Consider the following 18687-nt stretch of genomic DNA (forward strand, 5'->3'; position numbering starts at 1 on the left):
CTTGACATGATTTAGGCTGTTAAATATGAACAGGGCGCAGAACATTTCTCTAGTCATTTGCCATCTATTTTATCCCTCAGATAACCTGCAGATTTACCTTTTGAGATCCCAAGGTGGAGATCTTTAATTAAGAGGAATTAGAACCAGACCTCTACCACATGGCCCCGGTCTCTAGAACAGCTAGTCCCTCACCACTCTGGGTCCTTTGCTTTGGCCTTGGCTGCTGGAGTGAGCCCCCCCCACCATATGGCTCTGGGCTGGGGCTGCTGAAGCCCTCACTGCCTGTGATGCCACTGCGGCTCAGACTCTGGCCAAGTCTGTCAAAGCATGTAGTACTCACAACACAGCTACAGCTGGAGCAGGCCCCCATTGTGGCTCTGGCCCTGTCACTGTCCAGGACTGCTAGAATAAGCACTGCCTGCCACACAGCCCACCCTGGAGCAGTTGAATAGTCACTGCGTGGCTCTGCTTTGGAGGTGGGTGGGCCTCAGCCTTAGAGGGAACCTTATCCTCCACACTGCAAACCTCTATCTCATCCTTGAGGTTCTCATCCCCAGAGCCAGACCTCACACCTTCTCCAACTCTTTGCCCCAGCCCTAAGTCCCTTCCCACAATCCAAATCCCCTGAGCCTCACTCCGGCCACATGAGCTAATTTTTTTGTACCAATACAGAGATTGTGTGTCACACATTCCCTCCCTGTGGGTACCCTGTCACGCAGTCGGGCTGAGCCCAAGCTGTGTCCTGGAATCCCTGAAAAACAAATCCTAATATCCTGTTTCTAATTGTCCAGCAGAGGCCCTTTTATTAGTGAAACCCAGCCCCTTAATTAACAGGAGCATCACCACCTCAGCTAAGGTCTATGAGTAGAGTCCCTGATTAACACAAGCCTCGCCTTCTCCAGGCTGAGGCTCCCCAGTGAGGGGTTTGGATCAACAGAAACACAGCCTTCCAGGCTAAAGTCCTGCAAGAAATATCTTTACTTAGCAAGTGCACAGCCTTCTCGGCTCAAGTCCACAGGTAAGTGTCTCTAGTTCACCAGTGCACAGCCTTCTCAGCTCAAGACCAATGACAGGGAACTCTTAGCGTAGGCTAGCAAAGGGGTTGGCGGTAGCGGGACCCAGGCCCTCTTCCTCCACTGGGTCCCAAATCAGAGCCCTAAGGGCAGTGAAACAGTCCACTGACCGGGTTGGTACGAACAAGCCAAAACTCACCAACCCCCACTGGGCCATTCAGGTATTCCCTCCCTGAGCCACTTTCTTCTATGCAGCAGCTGCCCTACCTGTGCTGGGGCCACCGAAGAACTCGGTGCCCATGATGCCACAAGGAGCCCATTGGGGGCTTGTATCTCCAAGAGGCTCTGGAGGAGAGTTTCAGACAAGGACACCTGTGAGACTCTCCCCTGGGCATCCCCACAAGGGGCCTCTGTGCCTCCCCCCAACCTCGGTGCCTCCCCCCAGCCTTTCCCCTGCTCTCCCTTCCCACTTTCCCCTGCCCTGCCGGTAAAACAAACTTGACTTTTCCCTGCTGAAAGAACGAACTGTGGTTTCCATGTGGGGAATGTAGAAGTGGGGAGTGGCTGGGGAAAGAACCTGGGAGGGAGGAGGAGGCTGATGGAGAGGTGGGGCTCATATATGGGGCTGGAACTGGCACCTGCCTCTGGTGGCCCCACTTCTTCATGGGCGGGGGCCTCAGCAGCCATGGAATGGCTCCAGGGGAAGAAGCCAGAGGAGCAGGGGCAGCTGCAGGCTCAGAGGGAACTGGAGCAGGAGTGAGTTTGGGTTGGGGAGGGCCAGCTGCCAGGCCACTGAAGCAGGCAACCAAGCAATTGGCAGCAGCACTATGTCCCAAGCACATTCTCCAGGCCACCTGGAAATATTTATCCTTTTTCTGTGGCTTGGGCACCTCCTCCTTGCAGAGTGACTTGGGATAGCCACTGTGGCAGCAGGAATTTGGACATCAAGTCACCCCATTGGGAACAATGGAAGAGAAGAGTTTCCCTGCTATTGGAGAAAGCAGGCCAGGCCAAGGCCCTTTTAGCCACTGGGTCGGTGCAGGCTGGAGCATCCTCCCACCAGTTCTCAGGCCTACCTGAAAAGCTCTCAGCCTTCTCTTGTTTCTGCTTCCCTTTCCATAGCAGGCAGCTAAACAAGGGCAAGTCACCAAACCAAACAGCGCTGTGGCTAGTATGGGGCTTGAAACCACAACCTTGGTGTTATTAGCACCATGCTCTAACCAGCTGTGCTTAGCAGCCTACAGAAACCTAGCTTGTAAGTGGCCCTTTCAGGGGGGCATCTCAGGCAGCTGCAGGGATGTCTCTGCAGCTGCTAAGGGCTCTTCCCTGGCAGGGCCACTAGTGACTCACTGTGATGTGGGCTGGCTAGTCCAGATGCTTTGAGGTTTGGTCAAGGTGGCTGGTGGCTGGCATGGCGCACTGAGACCCAGGGCAAAGAGGCAGCTGGAATCTCTTGCTACCAGCACCTTGCCTCCCAGCTTCTTCCCTGTCAGCAGCAGCCACAGCCCCTTTCAACCACTGGGTCAGGCCGGGAAGAGAGGCAGGAATGGGGCCAAGTAGCGAGTCAGTCTGAGGAAGGCAGGAAAAGCTCGTCTTGCTTTGCAGGGCTGCTGGCAACAGCTTCTCTCATGCGTGCTGCTGAGGAGAAAAATGCACTGAGGGACCATAAAGACCAATTTAGATGAGCACTTAGAGGTGGGCACCTGTTAGCGCCATGGGGGCAAGAGTTGGAGTCTTGCAGCTGCTGGAACCACACATGAGAACATCAGGGGAAGCAGCAAGCTCCAGCCAGATTGTAAGTTCCAGGGCCCAACCGAACCAGAGACTGAGCTCCAGGTCAGACACCCATCAGGAGGCACAAAATTCTCTCTGGGGAGCCTGTGGAAAAGGAAGTCAAAGCACAGGAACTGGAAGGGCTTACACTTGTCAGAAAAGAGCGTAGCTGTTGCACAAGAAGCCCTGTCTTCTGACACCGTACTGTTAATCTCCTTGCGCAAGAGTAGGTGGACGGTATGGACGCTCTGAGGATTCTTGTGCAAGAACAGCCATTCTTGAGCGAGAGCCCTCCAGTGTACACATAGCCTTTGTGTGTTAGGCAAATGTGAGAACCACTACGCCACAGAAACACCTATAAATCCATTTTCTGATGGACTTAAACTTGGACAAATATTCCACAAGTTTCTCCAATAGGTTCCTGGCCTCACTCATCTCTCTTCCCCAGGCTGGCACCAAGACTCTTGGTCACTGAGAGCAAAAAAAAGACTTGTCAGGCAGTGGCGAACACTTGGCTCCTGATGCCCTGTAATGGGGTGTGAGAAGGCTTTTTGGCACCCAAACTGGCTAGCTCAGTTGTTAGAGCATGAGACTCTTAATCTCAGGGTCATGGGTTCAAGCCCTATGCTGGGTGATGCCCTTCTTCAAGTCACATTCTCAGTTTGCAAACAATTTACTCTCTGCTTTCATCAGGGTTTTAGAAAGAAAAAGTCTAGTCCTGGGGTTCAGCTTTAGGAGAACCAAAGAGAGAACAAACTGCGATTTCCATCTTCTGAGCAGAAGGGAAGAGGATTTTCTTCTCCTCAGTTCTAGTCACATCAACCCAGGGAGGAGAAAAAATAACCCTCTGCCCGCTGATTGTCCCCGTCAGCTTCTGTAGCTTCACCTCCTTCCACAGCAGTTCCAGCTTTGAGCTACAAATCTCAAGGGGCTGGTGAGGAAATGAGGAGCTGGCAGCTCGAGTTAGTGGCTTCCATGAGAACAAGAGTTGGAGTGTTCACAAGGTGCATTCCCCTGCCCTGCAGAGCAGGGTGTTGGAAAGAGCCAGGAACAGAACAGTCAGCCAAGTTCCTGCCCCATTGAGTTATGTTTGTGTGGTGTAGTGGTTATCATGTTTGTGTGGTGTAGTGGTTATCACATTTGTTTAACATGCAAAAGGTCCCTGGTTCAAAACCAGGCAGAAACACAGGTTTTCTTCTTATTGCTGCTCCCCTGGGTGCCCAGGTACGTAAAGCTGCTGCTGACCAGCCTGTACCTGGGATGAGCCCACGTGACAAAGGAGGCAACAGAACAGTCAGCCAAGAGCTAGGAACAGAACAGTCAGCCAAGTTCCACCCCCACCAGTGTGTGTTTCTGTGGTATAGTGGTCATCATGGTTACCCGACATACCAAAGGTTTCTAGTTTAAAACCAGGTAAAAACACAGGGTCTTCCCCTATTGCAGTTCCCCTTGGTGGCCAGGTAAGTGCAGTTCCTGCTGCCAGGCCTGTGCCTGAGATGAGCCCAAATCCCATGTGACAGGGGAGTGACATCAGCTGAGAATGCCCCTTGGTGCCAGCCTGGGGAAGCCAGATGGGTCAGGCTGGAGGCTTGTGGCTTGGCTTCCCCTGCCCTTGGGGGTTGGCTTTTCCTGCTGTCTCCCTTGTGTGACTGGCACAAAGAGGAAATGAGGCAGGAATGGGGCAGAGGAGGGAAGCCAAGCTGAGGGGGGCAGGGCACGAGCTCAGCACCTCTGTGGGATTCAGTGGGGTGAGCAGAGCCCCTCCCCTCCGTTCTGCCAAAGCCTGTGTGGTGGGGCCGACTGTAGGGAGGCAGAGTCCTGTGCCTGTCCCAGGGAATCCCAGGGATGCTCCTTTCAGCCCAGGAGAAGAAGTCGGAAGGAAACCAAGTAAAGCAGGTCCCCGTGGGCATGAACTGGGGCACCAGTTTGGCCCAGTTGAGTGAAAGGTGGTTGGTTCAGGTCCCATGGTGTCAAGGGCAGCGCTCAGGACTCTGAATCCCGCAATCTGAGGCCCCATTCCTGCCTCCCTTCCTGGGCTGACCCAGTGGTTGAAAGGGGCTGCGGCTGCTGCTGACAGGGAAGAAGCTGGGAGGCAAGGTTCTGGCAGCTAGAGATTCTGGCTGCCTTTTTACCCTGGGTCTCAGTGCGCCATGTCGACCGCCAGCCACCTTGACCAAACCTCAAACCAGCTGGACTAGCCAGCCCACATCACAGTGAGTCACTAGTGGCCCTGTCAGAGAAGAGCCATTGGCAGCTGCAAAGACATCCTGACTAGCTCAGTTGGTTAGTGTGTGGTACTGATAACACTAAGATGGTGGGTTCAAACCCCACTGGGATGTTCAGTTTGGTGACGTCCCTTCCTTTAGCTGCCTGCTATGGACAGGGAAGCAGAAACAAGCAAAAATGGGAACTTTGCAGGAAGCAGGGCAGAGAACTGGTAGGAAGCTCCAGCCTGCACAGATCCAGTGGCTAAAAAGGGCCTTGTCACCTGTCTTCCTTTCCTGAAAAGCAGGGGACCTGATGCCCAAATTCCTGCTGCTGCAGTGGCTAGCTGCAGTGGCTACCTCAAGGCACCAGGTGGTGAGCCCAAGCCACGTGGGGAGACTCAATATGAGCGGGAGGCCTGGAGCATGTGTGTCCTGCACAGAGGCTGCTGCTGGTGGCCTGCTTTAGTGGCCCAGCAGCTCAAATTCCCTTGAACCAGCTTCTCCCCCTGGAGCCACCCCCCAGCGCTGCTGAGGCCCCTGACATGAGGCAGTGGGACCATCAGAGGAAGGTGTCAGTCCTAGCCTTAGCCATGAGCCCCATCTCCCCTTCCCCCCCAGCCTCCACCCTCCTCCCAGGTTCTTTCCCCAGCCCCTCCCCAGTTCTACATTCCCCACATTCCCCAGAGAGTTTGTTCTTTCAATAGAGAAAAGTCCTGTTTGTGTTACCAGTAGGGGAAGGGGGAGAGGAAAGTGGGAAAGGGGTGTGTTGGGGACAGGTGTGAGGGGGGGATTGGGGTATGTTGGTGGGGGGGGATGCACAGAGGGCAAAAAATGAAGAATCACGTTAGTTCAAACCAAGGGGCTTGAACTAGCAGCCCCAGACGCCCTTTCACTTTCAAAACAGCACATGGGTGAGAGTATGCAAATGAAGCACATGCTATTTAAATCCCTGCTTCATTTGCAACTCTGGTGTGTCTACTTTCTCTACTTTGCATTCTTAGCTAGAAATAACAACACAGTCTAGACCAGTGGTTCTCAACCTCTTGGAGCTGTCCAGCGCCCAGGGGCAGGGCCACACCCAGGGGAAGAGTCACCCTTACATCATGTGCCCAGGGCCAGTGCCACCCATGCACCACACTCCCAGGGCTGGTACCACCTCTGTGCCATGCACCCAAGGCCAGCACCACACCCATACACCATGTGCCCAGGGCCAGCTCAGCACTTGCTCTATGCACCTGGGGGCGGGCCAGCCTCAGTCACTCGGCAGGCACACATAAATGGCCCAGCAGGCGCCATGGCACCCACGGGCACTACTAGTATAGATAGACCCTGTGACGGGGCACTCGCGCCCCGCACTGATAGCGCGCCGGGAGGCGCCGGGCGGCGCGACGGGGCACTCGCGCCCCGCACTGAGAACGCGCCGGGAGGCGCCGGGCGGCCACACCGGGGGGCGGGGAACGCAGCCCAGCCCGCCGCGGCGGGCTGCAGTAATACGCCGGCAGCCGGTGCAGGGGGCGTAGGGAGACAGCTGGCGCCGGCTGGCAGGGCCCGAGAGGGAGGGGCCGGCGAGGCGCAGGGGGATGATGTCACGAGGGAAGGGTGGCTGGGAGGCGTCGCAGGGGAAGTGACGTGGAGGGGGAATGGAGCCGGCGGGGGATTTAAACCCGGGGCCGGCACGGTGCAGGGGAGCGCGGTGGACCGAGCTGGAGGAGGGGAGAAGGAAGGAGAGGTGAGGCCAGCGGGGTCAAGGGAGACGGGCCGGGAGGCCTGGTGGAGTAGGAAGCGGCCCAGGGCGGGGTCGTGGAGCCCGTGAGCGGGTGTGTTTTGGGGCGTTCCCCCATCCGCGAGGGAGGGACCACGGGTCCCTGCCTTTAGGGCCCTGGGCCGGGGTTCGGAGAGGGGGCGGGCCCGAACCCCCCTACTCCGCCGGCAGGCCGACTCAGCTCGGGTGTCACGCGAATGTGCGTAATAAAAGGGCCACCGGCCTTAGTGGTAACTGCTTAGGCTGGTCTCTCGGTACCACAATTAGCTCATAGTGGACGCTGAGGGTCGAACCAGTTTACACGTGGTGGAGAATGTGGGCACGGGTCCCTGGGCCCCGGGAGTGAGAAGGGGCCCCAGGAAGTAGAGTAACTCAAAAAAAAAAAAAAAAATGGTGGTGGGCATAAAACAAGGGAGTTAGGGTGAGTGATCCGTTTGGGTGTTTTGTTTGAAAAGAACTAGGTGGTGACCACCTGCTTCTTACAGTTGACCCCCTCCCGAGCGCATAATGGAGGTCAACAAGATCATAGAATGGCTGGTAGACAACCAGAAGCAGCAACAGCAGCATCAGAATCAGGTGTTGCGGGACATGATGACCCAATTCCAGGACCAGCAGCGGCAAATGCTGAAAGAAATCAGAGAAGGGGCGACTGCCCGAGGAACCGCGCCTGGAGCAGAGCCGGGCTCCCCAGGAGATGGAGAGGGTGGCGCCATCCCGGGCGCCCAGCTGCCGCTGCGATTGACGAAGCTGGGACCCGAAGATGATCCAGAAGCGTTTTTGGTCACCTTTGAGCGGGTGGCCACCGCCGCGAAGTGGCCACAGGAGCACTGGGCCACCTTGCTAGCCCCCTTCCTAACGGGTCCGGCCCAATTGGCCTATAGAAGTATGGCAGACAAGGATGCTTTGTGTTATTACAAAGTTAAAGAAGCCGTGTTGGACCAGCTGGGCATATCGCCGGAGACGTACCGCCAGCGATTCCGAGATACCCGATATGACCCGAAGGAGCGCCCACGGGCGCTGGGGCAGCAGGTCAGGGAAGCAGGCATGCGATGGCTGGAACCTGCCAACAAGACCGGGCTGCAGGTAGCGGAGCAGGTGGTGTTAGAACAGTACCTCCGGATCCTGCCTGCCGAGGGGCAGAAGTGGGTTCGCCGCCACTGGCCAGAGTCGCTGGAGGAGGCGATCACGCTGATGGAGCGCTTTTCAGCAGCGGAGGAAACGGGGGGTAGACACCCCCCTCCCGCTCCCTCGGGGCCTCGACGGAGCCCGGCCGGTAGCGGAGGAGCGGACACCTCACACCGGGCAGACCCACCGGCCCGCAGACCATCATGGGGCCCGGGGGTAGAGCGAAAACTGGCCCCAGTCTGGAACCCGCCGAGGAGGACCGAGAACCAACCGGGAGCGAGCGGGGACCCCGGGACACCCAGCCCAAGGGCAGACCCTAGCCCGAGGGGAGCCTGCTTCCAGTGTGGCGAGGAGGGGCACTTCAAAAAAGATTGCCCCTTGATGGATTGTACCTTCGGGCAGAGACGGCGGGACGGGGCGGCCGGGACCACTTCGTCAAGAGCCCAGGTAACCAGGTGGATAAGCCTGAATGGGAAGCGGGTAAGGGCGGTGGTGGACTCGGGGTGCGGCCAAACCATGGTGCGGGAGGATCTAGTCCCCGATTCCCAGGCCCGGGGGCCCCAGATCTGGATGAGGTGCGTGCACGGGGACGTACATCCGTACTTTACCGCCCACGTATGGATCGATGATGGGCAGATCCGGGCGCGTTGCCAGGCCGCTATATCCCCCAAACTCCCCAACCCAGCGCTGCTAGGGAGGAACTGGCCTGGGCTGGCCGCCCTGCTAAAGGAATGGGGGACGGGTCACGAGGGCCCGGGGCCGGGACAAGAGAAACCCGTTCTGGCAGCCCAAGGGGAAGAAGTCCCCACCTCAGAGGAACCCGAGGCCGGGGGGCCGAACCCCCCGCTACGCCTGGAGGTGGAAGAGGGGGACTTCCTGACACACCAGAGGGAAGACCCGACGCTCCAGTCAGCATGGACCCAGGTGCGGGCAGAAGCAGAGGAAGCTCCAGAGGGGGACGGACGGCAGCAGCTGGGACCACGATTTGAGGTACGGGGAGAGCGACTCTACCGAGTGGCGGTGGGGGCGGACGGACAGGAAAACCCACAATTACTAGTGCCACGCCCATACCGATGGAAGGTACTGGAGCTAGCGCACAATCACCCGTGGGCGGGACACCTGGGCAGCGAGAAGACCCAGCAGCGAATCTTGCAGCGGTTTTATTGGCCCGGGGTATACCAAGAGGTCAAGAATTTCTGCATGTCTTGTCCCCAATGCCAAAGGACCTCTAGCAAGAAAGTGGCCCCCGCCCCGCTGGTTCCCCTACCCATCGTGGGCGTCCCATTCGAACGTATAGCCATGGATTTGGTGGGGCCCTTGGATAAGTCGGGGAGAGGGCATGTCTACATCTTGGTAATCGTGGACTACGCGACCCGCTACCCCGAGGCTATCCCGCTGCGGAAGGCCACCGCTAACGTGATAGCGGAGGAACTGGTTAAGGTGTTTTCAAGGGTAGGCCTGCCGAAAGAGCTACTGACAGACCAAGGCACTAACCTGACGGCGAGGGTGATGACTGAGCTGTGCAAATTCCTACGAATCCGCAAGATCCGCACCTCCGTCTACCACCCCCAAACCGATGGCCTCGTCGAGAGGTTCAATAGGACATTGAAAGGTATGCTTAGGAAATTCGTACAGGAGGAACCCCGGGGGTGGGATAAGCTACTCCCTGCTCTGATGTTCGCCATCCGGGAGGTGCCACAGGCCTCGGTGGGTTACTCGCCGTTCGAACTGCTTTATGGGCGGAAGCCCCGGGGGGTCCTCGACTTAGTGAGGGAAGGGTGGGAAGCGCAGGTTACCCCGGCCCTGGGGGTGGTCCACTACGTAACACAGCTCCAGCAGAGACTAGGCTCCCTGGCCGAATGGGCACGGGAGAACTTGCAGAGAGCCCAGGAAGGGCAGTGCCAGCAATATAACCAAAGAGCCCAGGTCCGAGAGTTCGCGCCAGGCGACCAGGTGTTGCTCCTCTTACCAGACAGAGAGTCCAAGTTGTTGGCACGCTGGCAGGGGCCCTTCAGGGTGTTAAGGAAGGTCGGGGAGGTGGATTATGAGATACAGCTGGATGGTCCGCGAAGGGCCACCCAGATCTACCATATTAACCTATTGAAGCGGTGGGTGCCCCGGGAAGCCTTTCTGGTAGAAACACAGATGAAAGATGTGGAATTCGGACCATGGGGAGACCCGGAGGTGACGGTCAAGGAAGCCACGCTTGGGACCGAACTCACGGGACAACAACAACAGGAGCTCCGGGACCTACTAGAGAGGCACCGGGAGGTGCTGACGAGCAGACCGGGACGGACGCATCTGGCCCAGCATGAGATCGTCACCGAACCAGGGAAGCGGGTATTGGACCAGGTGAGACCCCTCCCCCGTAAGATGTGGGACGTCGTAAAGAAGGAGCTGGGGGACATGCTGGACTGGGGGGTAATCGAGGAGTCGCACAGCGGCTGGCGGAGCTCGATTGTGCTGGTTCCCAAGGCAGAGGGGGCCCTCCGGTTTTGTATTGACTTCAGGAAGGTGAATGCGATCTCTCAGTTCGACGCATACCCTATGCCGCGCATCGACGAGCTGCTAGACCAGCTGGGGAAGGCCCGGTACCTCTCCACGATCGACTTGACAAAAGGCTACTGGCAGATCCCGCTGTCGCCAGCGGCCCGAGAAAAGACGGCCTTCTCAACCCCCTTCGGCCTTTACCAGTTCCGGACCATGCCATTCGGCCTGCATGGGGCAGCCGCGACGTTCCAACGCCTCATGAACCGGGTCTTGAGAGAACACCAGCCCTACGCGGCCGCGTATATTGACGACATCATAGTATTCAGCGAGACGTGGGAGCAACATCTGGGACACGTGACCGCAGTCCTGGAGGCCTTGAGACAAGCTGGCCTCACCGCCAATCCCAAGAAATGCCAGTTCGGGAAGAAGGAGGTGACGTATCTGGGGTACACGGTAGGGCGGGGGACGGTGAGACCCCTGGTGGATAAAATCCAAGCAGTACGGGACTACCCTACCCCCACCACAAAAAGACAAGTAAGACAGTTTCTGGGATTGGCAGGGTACTATCGCCGATTCGTGGCCCACTTTGCATCGTTAGCCACCCCGCTAACGGACTTGACCCGCAAAGGGAAGCCCCAGAGAGTCCAGTGGACGGAGCAGTGTCAGAAGGCCTTTCAGGCTCTAAAAGAGAGACTGACTCAGGCGCCGGTGCTCGCCCAGCCGGACTTTTCAAAACCCTTTATCCTCCAAACGGACGCATCGGAAACTGGGTTAGGGGCGGTATTAACGCAGGAGATGGGGGGGGGCCGAGCACCCGGTACTGTATCTAAGCCGGAAACTGTTTGACAGAGAGAAGGGATACGCCACTATTGAGAAAGAGGCACTAGCCATTAAGTGGGCGGTAGATGCTCTACGATACTTTCTTGCAGGGGCCTGCTTTACCCTGGTAACGGACCACGCCCCGCTGAAATGGCTCAATACCATGAAGGATACCAACCCAAGAATACTCCGGTGGTACCTAAGTCTGCAGCCATACAAGTTCGAAATCGTGCATCGACCGGGGAGTGCCCACCAGAACGCGGACTGCCTATCGAGAAGGTCGGAGGGAGCCGCAGGGGAGGGGGAGAGTATAAGTAACGAAACGAGGGGGGAGTGGTGTGACGGGGCACTCGCGCCCCGCACTGATAGCGCGCCGGGAGGCGCCGGGCGGCGCGACGGGGCGCTCGCGCCCCGCACTGATAGCGCGCCGGGAGGCGCGACGGGGCACTCGCGCCCCGCACTGAGAACGCGCCGGGAGGCGCCGGGCGGCCACACCGGGGGGCGGGGAACGCAGCCCAGCCCGCCGCGGCGGGCTGCAGTAATACGCCGGCAGCCGGTGCAGGGGGCGTAGGGAGACAGCTGGCGCCGGCTGGCAGGGCCCGAGAGGGAGGGGCCGGCGAGGCGCAGGGGGATGATGTCACGAGGGAAGGGTGGCTGGGAGGCGTCGCAGGGGAAGTGACGTGGAGGGGGAATGGAGCCGGCGGGGGATTTAAACCCGGGGCCGGCACGGTGCAGGGGAGCGCGGTGGACCGAGCTGGAGGAGGGGAGAAGGAAGGAGAGGTGAGGCCAGCGGGGTCAAGGGAGACGGGCCGGGAGGCCTGGTGGAGTAGGAAGCGGCCCAGGGCGGGGTCGTGGAGCCCGTGAGCGGGTGTGTTTTGGGGCGTTCCCCCATCCGCGAGGGAGGGACCACGGGTCCCTGCCTTTAGGGCCCTGGGCCGGGGTTCGGAGAGGGGGCGGGCCCGAACCCCCCTACTCCGCCGGCAGGCCGACTCAGCTCGGGTGTCACGCGAATGTGCGTAATAAAAGGGCCACCGGCCTTAGTGGTAACTGCTTAGGCTGGTCTCTCGGTACCACAATTAGCTCATAGTGGACGCTGAGGGTCGAACCAGTTTACAGACCCACACAAGGGCTCAGCCACAGGAGCACCACCAAGATTTCCACCAAGGACTGGGATTGAGCCAGGGACTCTTAACTCTTCACACTAATGCACTTCTCCCTAAACTACTTCAGCAGCTGCAGTGAGTACATTGATGGCACTGGTTCTCCCTCAGGGATGCTTTACTCCACAGCAGCGCACAGGAGAGATGCTGTTGCTGGTGGCCCTGCAAGGCAATGCCTGCCCCTCACAGCCTGACTCGCCACTTAGCCCCATTTCCTGCCTCCCTTCCTGGGCTGACCCAGTGGCTGAAAGGGGCTGTGGCTGCCGATGGTGGGAAGAAGATGGGTGGTGGGACCCTGATGCCAAGAGGGCCCAGCTGCCTCTTTCCTGCTTGGGCCTGGATCTCAGCATGGGGCAGGTGGAGGCACCCTAAGATATGAAGCAGCAGAAGGGGAGCGAGGAACAAAGTGTCAGCTTCAGCCGAGCCAGGTGAGTAACAAAGGCTGCATGTGCCCTGACTTCTCTACCCTTCCACATCCTCACCCCTGCCCTGAGCCCCCCCCCACTCTCACACACTCCCCAAATCCCTGCCCTGAGCCTCCCACACTCCACATTTTAATTTCTTACAGGTACTGTCCTATCACAACCCCTCCCCCAACTTCCTGCCTTGAGCCTCCCTCTGCCCAAGGGGTGGTGCCCAATAGAACAATCCCTGTAAGAAATGTGTCACTTTCACCCCTGGGAGCAGCTCAGCCAGGCAAAGGGGCTGCCTGGAGCAGGACATTAGCCCTGGAGGGCAGGAGTGGGTGTGGCAGTGACATCACAAGGGCCTTTTGCAGCCCCTCAGCTTATTGGCTAAAGGAGGTTGGGAGGTGATGACCTCACAGAGAGTCCATGACAATGACCAGGTGGGACAGGCTGCAGGGCAGGGATCATCAAAGAGACCACGTTCTGCCGCCGCCCCTCCCCCCCCATGGCTTTGCTGCAGAGAGTCTCCTTCCTGAGAGTTGCCCTTGTGGCCTTTTTGGAGCCTTCTCCTTTCCCAGGACTAACTGACCTAGAAGACAGACGTCCCTGTGGAGAAGAGAAGGCCAAACTTAACACAGCAGGGGAATTAGCTCAAGTGGTAGAGCGCTTGCTTTGCATGTGAGCGGCAGTGGGATCGATTCCCACATTCTTCAGTGTTCAGGGAGCTCATCATCATCTTTTTACTGGGAGAGCCAGCAAGGGACTAAGTGGCTGCACTAGTCCCCCCCGCCCCATTTCCTAGTTGCTCTCCCCAAAAGCCAGCCACACTGAGGCAGAGATCTGCTGGACACCAGCCCTTCTGGGCCAGGCACTGCTGCCTTTGTGCCCGAGAGGGAGCCCAGCTGCCTTCCCCAGTGGGAGCAGAAAATGCTCATGGAAGGGCTCTCACGTTGTCCTCAATGCACTGGCCAGAGGGCCTGAATTCTTGCTGCCCCTGGGTGCACCCAAATGCTCTTTTTGAAGAGATGGGCTCGCCAGCTCTCACCCCTCCTGTCACACAAAGCTTGCAAACGGGGTTGATTTTCCTCCATCTCCCCTTGCTGCTGCACTAAAAGAAATCCTGAAACCAGCCCCGTCTCCTGTCACCTCGATATAGAGCCCCGGGAAGAATAACTTAGAATGGCCCCGGGGAGGGGCTATTTCAAACTAGCAGCAGTGGCGCATCTACACAGGCCTTTTTTTAAAATAGCTAATTGGAATAGGCATTATTCTTCGTAGAATGAGGTTTGCAGAAGTCGCAATAAGCCGTCTGTTACTTCAGAATTATTTCAAAATAACGGAATTGCTGTGTAGACTCTTGCAGTGTTGTTGTGGAATAACGGACATTGTTCCAAAAGAACTTTTGTGTGTGGACAGAACCTGCACAGCCCAAGAAATGTGATTGGCAGCTCATACCCACAATCTTTCTGTCAATTGAAGTGGAGGGCTCTGAAGACATGGACCCAAGGCAATCACCTTGATTGCCTTCTACTAAGGCCAGGCTGGAGGGAAAACAATCACTCCTTCGAGCCAGAGTTGAACCAGCAACTTAAGGATCACTTACCAAGCACACGCTATAGTCCTCCACTCTGCCAGCTGAAGGGAACCTAACTAAGGGTGGCTGGTCCAGGTTGTCCCTTCTATAAGTCTCGGAGCACGTGCTCCCGGAAGTATACGGCATTGCTGATGAGGGGCAGAGGAGCCAGGTGCTGTCACAGGTGTTGTACCAATAAAATCAAGCAGGATCTTATGAGGGGGATAAGGCAAAAAGCCACATTTATTGTAGAGATAATAATAAAGAATAAAGATAGAAGCAAACAATGTTGTTTAGCTACTTATTCCTATCACTACTTAACACTTATACACTTTATATATATATATATATATAAACATTCATTCAATCATTCATCCATTCAGTCAGGTTCTGTGTAGTTGTTATAGTTACTAGCCTGAAAGTTGCTTGTGACAGAATACTGGCCAGGTACTCTGTACACAAGTGATGGTAGTGGGGAGCGAAGTCCTGATCAGATGCGCATCTGAAGTTCCTGGTGGGCTGGCAGCAGAATGTTGGACTCTGACTCCATAGTCTTTTAGTCCAGTTCTTACAGGAATTTCTTCCTATGCCAGTCTATGGGAATCGCTGCATCATGCTGATGTCCAGGGTGGCTGCCAGGTGCTCGTCAATGATCTCATAGGGTGGGCCTCCAGTACTTGGTTTTCTCCACTTGACATCTTTTGGTTGCACTGGCACCTGACGCCTTCTTCAGCCCTTTGTTGCTGCATTCTCAGGCTGGCACCTCTCAAACCATTCATTCATCGTCCAAGCACTCTCTCTCTCTTACATACATTCCCTAATTAATGTTTCCCATACAGTATTTTGTATAATAATAACTTTACATGTACAAGAGTTGTAGTTACAAAAAGTCACAAGTTTCTGGGTGGCATTTCTTAAAACAGTCTCTCTCTGAGTGCTGAGTTACTGTTACAGTTACAATGTTTCACTTGGCGATTAGGGTTAATTGCTTCACAATGCTTTGAAGAGAATGGGTGTCAATTGTGTAACAATAAGTTTGAGCGTGCCCTGGGACACAGAGAGGGGAGCTGTTTCTGGCTACATAGTATTATATTTTTAACAGTTTTAAGTTACATGACCTAATATTACATTCCTATCAAATTATATTCTAGAGGGGCAATAATTATAAATCTAAACATTTAACAATCTTAACAAATAATAATAATAAATCTAAACACTTTGGCTGTGTCTACACTGGGCCACTTATTCTGGAAAATCAGCCGCTTTTCCGGAATAAGCTGCGAGCTGTCTACACTGGCCCTTGAATTTCCGGAAAAGCAACGATGCTCTACTGTACAAAATCAGCCGCTATTCCGGAAAAACTATTCTGCTCCCGCTTGGGCATAAGTCCTTATTCCGGAACACTGTTCCGGAAAAGGGCCAGTGTAGACAGCCCAGTAGTCTTTTCCGGAAAAAAGCCCCAATCGCGAAAATGGCGCTCAGGGCTCTTTTCCGGAAAAGCGCGTCTACATTGGCCGCAGACGCTTTGCCGGAAAAAGGGCTTTTCCGGAAAAGCAGCCTGCCAATGTAGACGCTTCTTTAAAACGGAATAGTATTCCATTTTAAGCAGTTCCGGAAATTCATGCCAGTGTAGACACAGCCTTTAAGTTGTGGGGAACAAATTATGGGGAGTCACTTCCACTTGAGGGAATCATTTTTAATACATTTATATGTTATCCCTACACAGGTACTTCACATGCAGACGGACCCCTTGAGTGAAACCTGAGCTAGATCCATCCATGTCACAGCAAAAGGAAGAAAGTTGAGTTCTTCTCATGTGTCTTCTTTGTTCCAGAGTCTCTAGGGGTGCGGTCGGGGCAGGTCCACAAAAAAAAACAAAACACTTGAATGAACCTTGGTCCAGAAACACACAGAAACACCCCTGAGGGTTTCCTTGCCTTTACTTAAATGTTGACAAAAATTTTGTTGCTAACTCCTTGGCCAATTCTGATTGCTGTGGGGTTAAGAAATTTTATCTTGTTAATTCTGTGCCCTCAGGAAGGGACCAAATTGAAGAAGGCCAGGTCCCCTCATTGGGGCTCTAACCCAAACCCTAGGACCAAGGGATTTACAAGCCAGCAGATTAATGTTTGTTGTACTTCTCCCTCCCCACATCTGGGCCAAACCTCAAAGGCCACTCTACAGCCCTAGCGGCTGGGGGAGATGAGCATGTTAGAGCCTCTGCCGACTGAGCTGTAGCTTTCTGTGCCCAGGGAGCCAGACACCCCCAGGGCTGGAGGGAAATGGAGATTGGCTGTACTTCGGGAGTCAAAGATGTTGTCTGGGACCATGGAATAGAACAGTTTCACCAAACTTCCTGAGAGGGGCACCATGGCTCAGTTGGCTAAAGCACCTGTCTAGTAAACAGGAGATCCTGGGTTCAACTCCCAGTGGTGCCTTTTGACACCCTTTAATCACATTTTCCTATGTGTTTCTGGGACACAGAAGAGGCCTCCCCTGGCCACCCATGGAGCTGCTGGTTCAGGAAAAGGCTGATTGGGGAGGAGTGTTGGGAAGACGGAAACCACAAGTGAGAAGCGCCTGCAGCCCACAGACCCTCACTCTCCATGGCCGCAGGAGCTGCAGAGGTTGCACCCTCAGGCTCTCTAGGTGCTGACTCCCCTCAGGGAATCACAAGGGCATGTGGTGCTGTCTCTCCTGTCCCAGCAATTGCAGTCAGAGCCCGGCCTTGTCAGTGCCAGTCACAGCAGCCTCTGCACCCGCTCCAGGCTTGTGGTTTCCTTCTTCCCAACACTCCTCCCAAATCAGCCTTTTCCTGAACCAGCAGCTCCATGGGTGGCCAGGGGAGGCCTATTCTGTGTCCCAGGAGGACCTAGGAAAATGTGAGCTGTCACCTGGGATACGTTCCTGGCTTTAGGCAACGTGTCCTGTCTAGGGCTTCATCAGCCCAGGAGCAAAGGGCAGGCAGCATCCCCCATGATGCAGAGGGGCAGGTCCACATCTCTGGCCCTGAGGGTGCAGCCAGGGGAGAAGTGCTGGGGAGCATCTATGCTGGCATCACGCGCCTTCTCCGAGAACGGACCCATGTCCTGAAAGGGAGAGAAAGTGACCTGGGATGACTATTGTAGCTGAGCCAACACTGCAGGTTTGTGTCTGTTGAGTGGCTAGGATTGAGCACTTCCACTGCTGCGGCCGGGGTTGGGCTCCCAGTCAGGGGAAATAGCCTCCTCTATATTTATGAATTCTGCCAAGTCTTTGCTCTTTCAGCATGGGAAGGGGCAATAGGTTGAGGGAAGGGAGGGGCTGGGGTGTCAGAGGCAGGCTCTGGCTGGGAGACTCACCTGGCTGAGCCCTGGCTGACACCCCAGCACATTTCCCAGGCAGCTCCTTTCCTGCACAGGCTGCAGGTATCAGGTGCCTGGGGAAATAAGAGCCTGAGTGGAGGAGGGGGGAGGGCTTCATGCAGGCAGCTGCCATTGGCATTGGAAACAGCCCAGAAAAGTACGAGAAAAATGATGAAAGTTTGAATCAGCTGCCATAGTTAGTATAAACAATAAGTAACACACATACTAAATGAAAGCGAATATGCTACAACAAGTCACAGCTGGAGAGATCTCTGAAAACATCCACTCCATGTGCAGCCACAAATGTGATGTTAGAAATTATTTTAAAAGGCCTTGACAAGAAGACAGTGACTATCATATTACATCTCTATAAATCCACGTGGTGCCCACAACTTGAGCACTGACTGGAAATGTAGTTGCCTTATCCCCTGCCCCCCAAAAAACCATACCTTGGCATTGGAAACTTCAGAAAAGCGCAAGAAAAATGATGAAAGGTTTGGATCAGCTGCCACATGAGGAGAGACTGGGACTTTTCACCTTAGAAAAGTGGAGACAAGGGGAGATAAGATAGAGGTCTATACATCATGGCTGTTGTTGAGACTGTAAATAAGGAAAGGTATTTTTCTTGTTCCCATAATAGAAGAACTAAGGGTGTGCCATGATATTAGCAGGTTGAAAACAAACAAAAGGAAGAATTTCTTCACACAAGCGCAGTCAACCTGTGGAACTCCTTGCCAGCGGATGTTGTGAAGACCAGGACTATAAGGGCATGTCTATACTTGGAAACTATTTTGAAATTGCTTAAATCAACTTAATAACTTACAGTCTAAGAAAACAGAAATAGTGTGTCCTCTGTATGGGGAAGCCTCAGAATTAGTCCGAGGCAGGCTCTGTTACTGTTCCTTTCTGGGGGAATGGAATTAAAAACAGAGTTGCAAGGCTGGGAGCAGCTGAAGCCAAGAGCTCTGTTCTCCTGTGTCAACAACCTCTGAGGTGTCATGAAATCCCCTTTCT

The 18687-nt window shown here is 55.3% G+C and overlaps 1 non-coding gene across 1 annotated transcript; it reads left to right on the forward strand.

Annotated features, from left to right (window-relative positions):
• Window positions 1-16693: 16693 nt before the first annotated feature.
• On the forward strand, window positions 16694-16767 carry TRNAT-AGU (transfer RNA threonine (anticodon AGU)). Its single transcript has one exon. It is a non-coding gene; the product is annotated as a tRNA-Thr (tRNA).
• Window positions 16768-18687: the final 1920 nt, after the last annotated feature.

This window comes from Pelodiscus sinensis, chromosome 19 (assembly GCF_052426305.1).
Source record: "Pelodiscus sinensis isolate ZL-2025 chromosome 19, ASM5242630v1, whole genome shotgun sequence".
Classification (NCBI taxonomy): Eukaryota; Metazoa; Chordata; order Testudines; family Trionychidae; genus Pelodiscus; species Pelodiscus sinensis.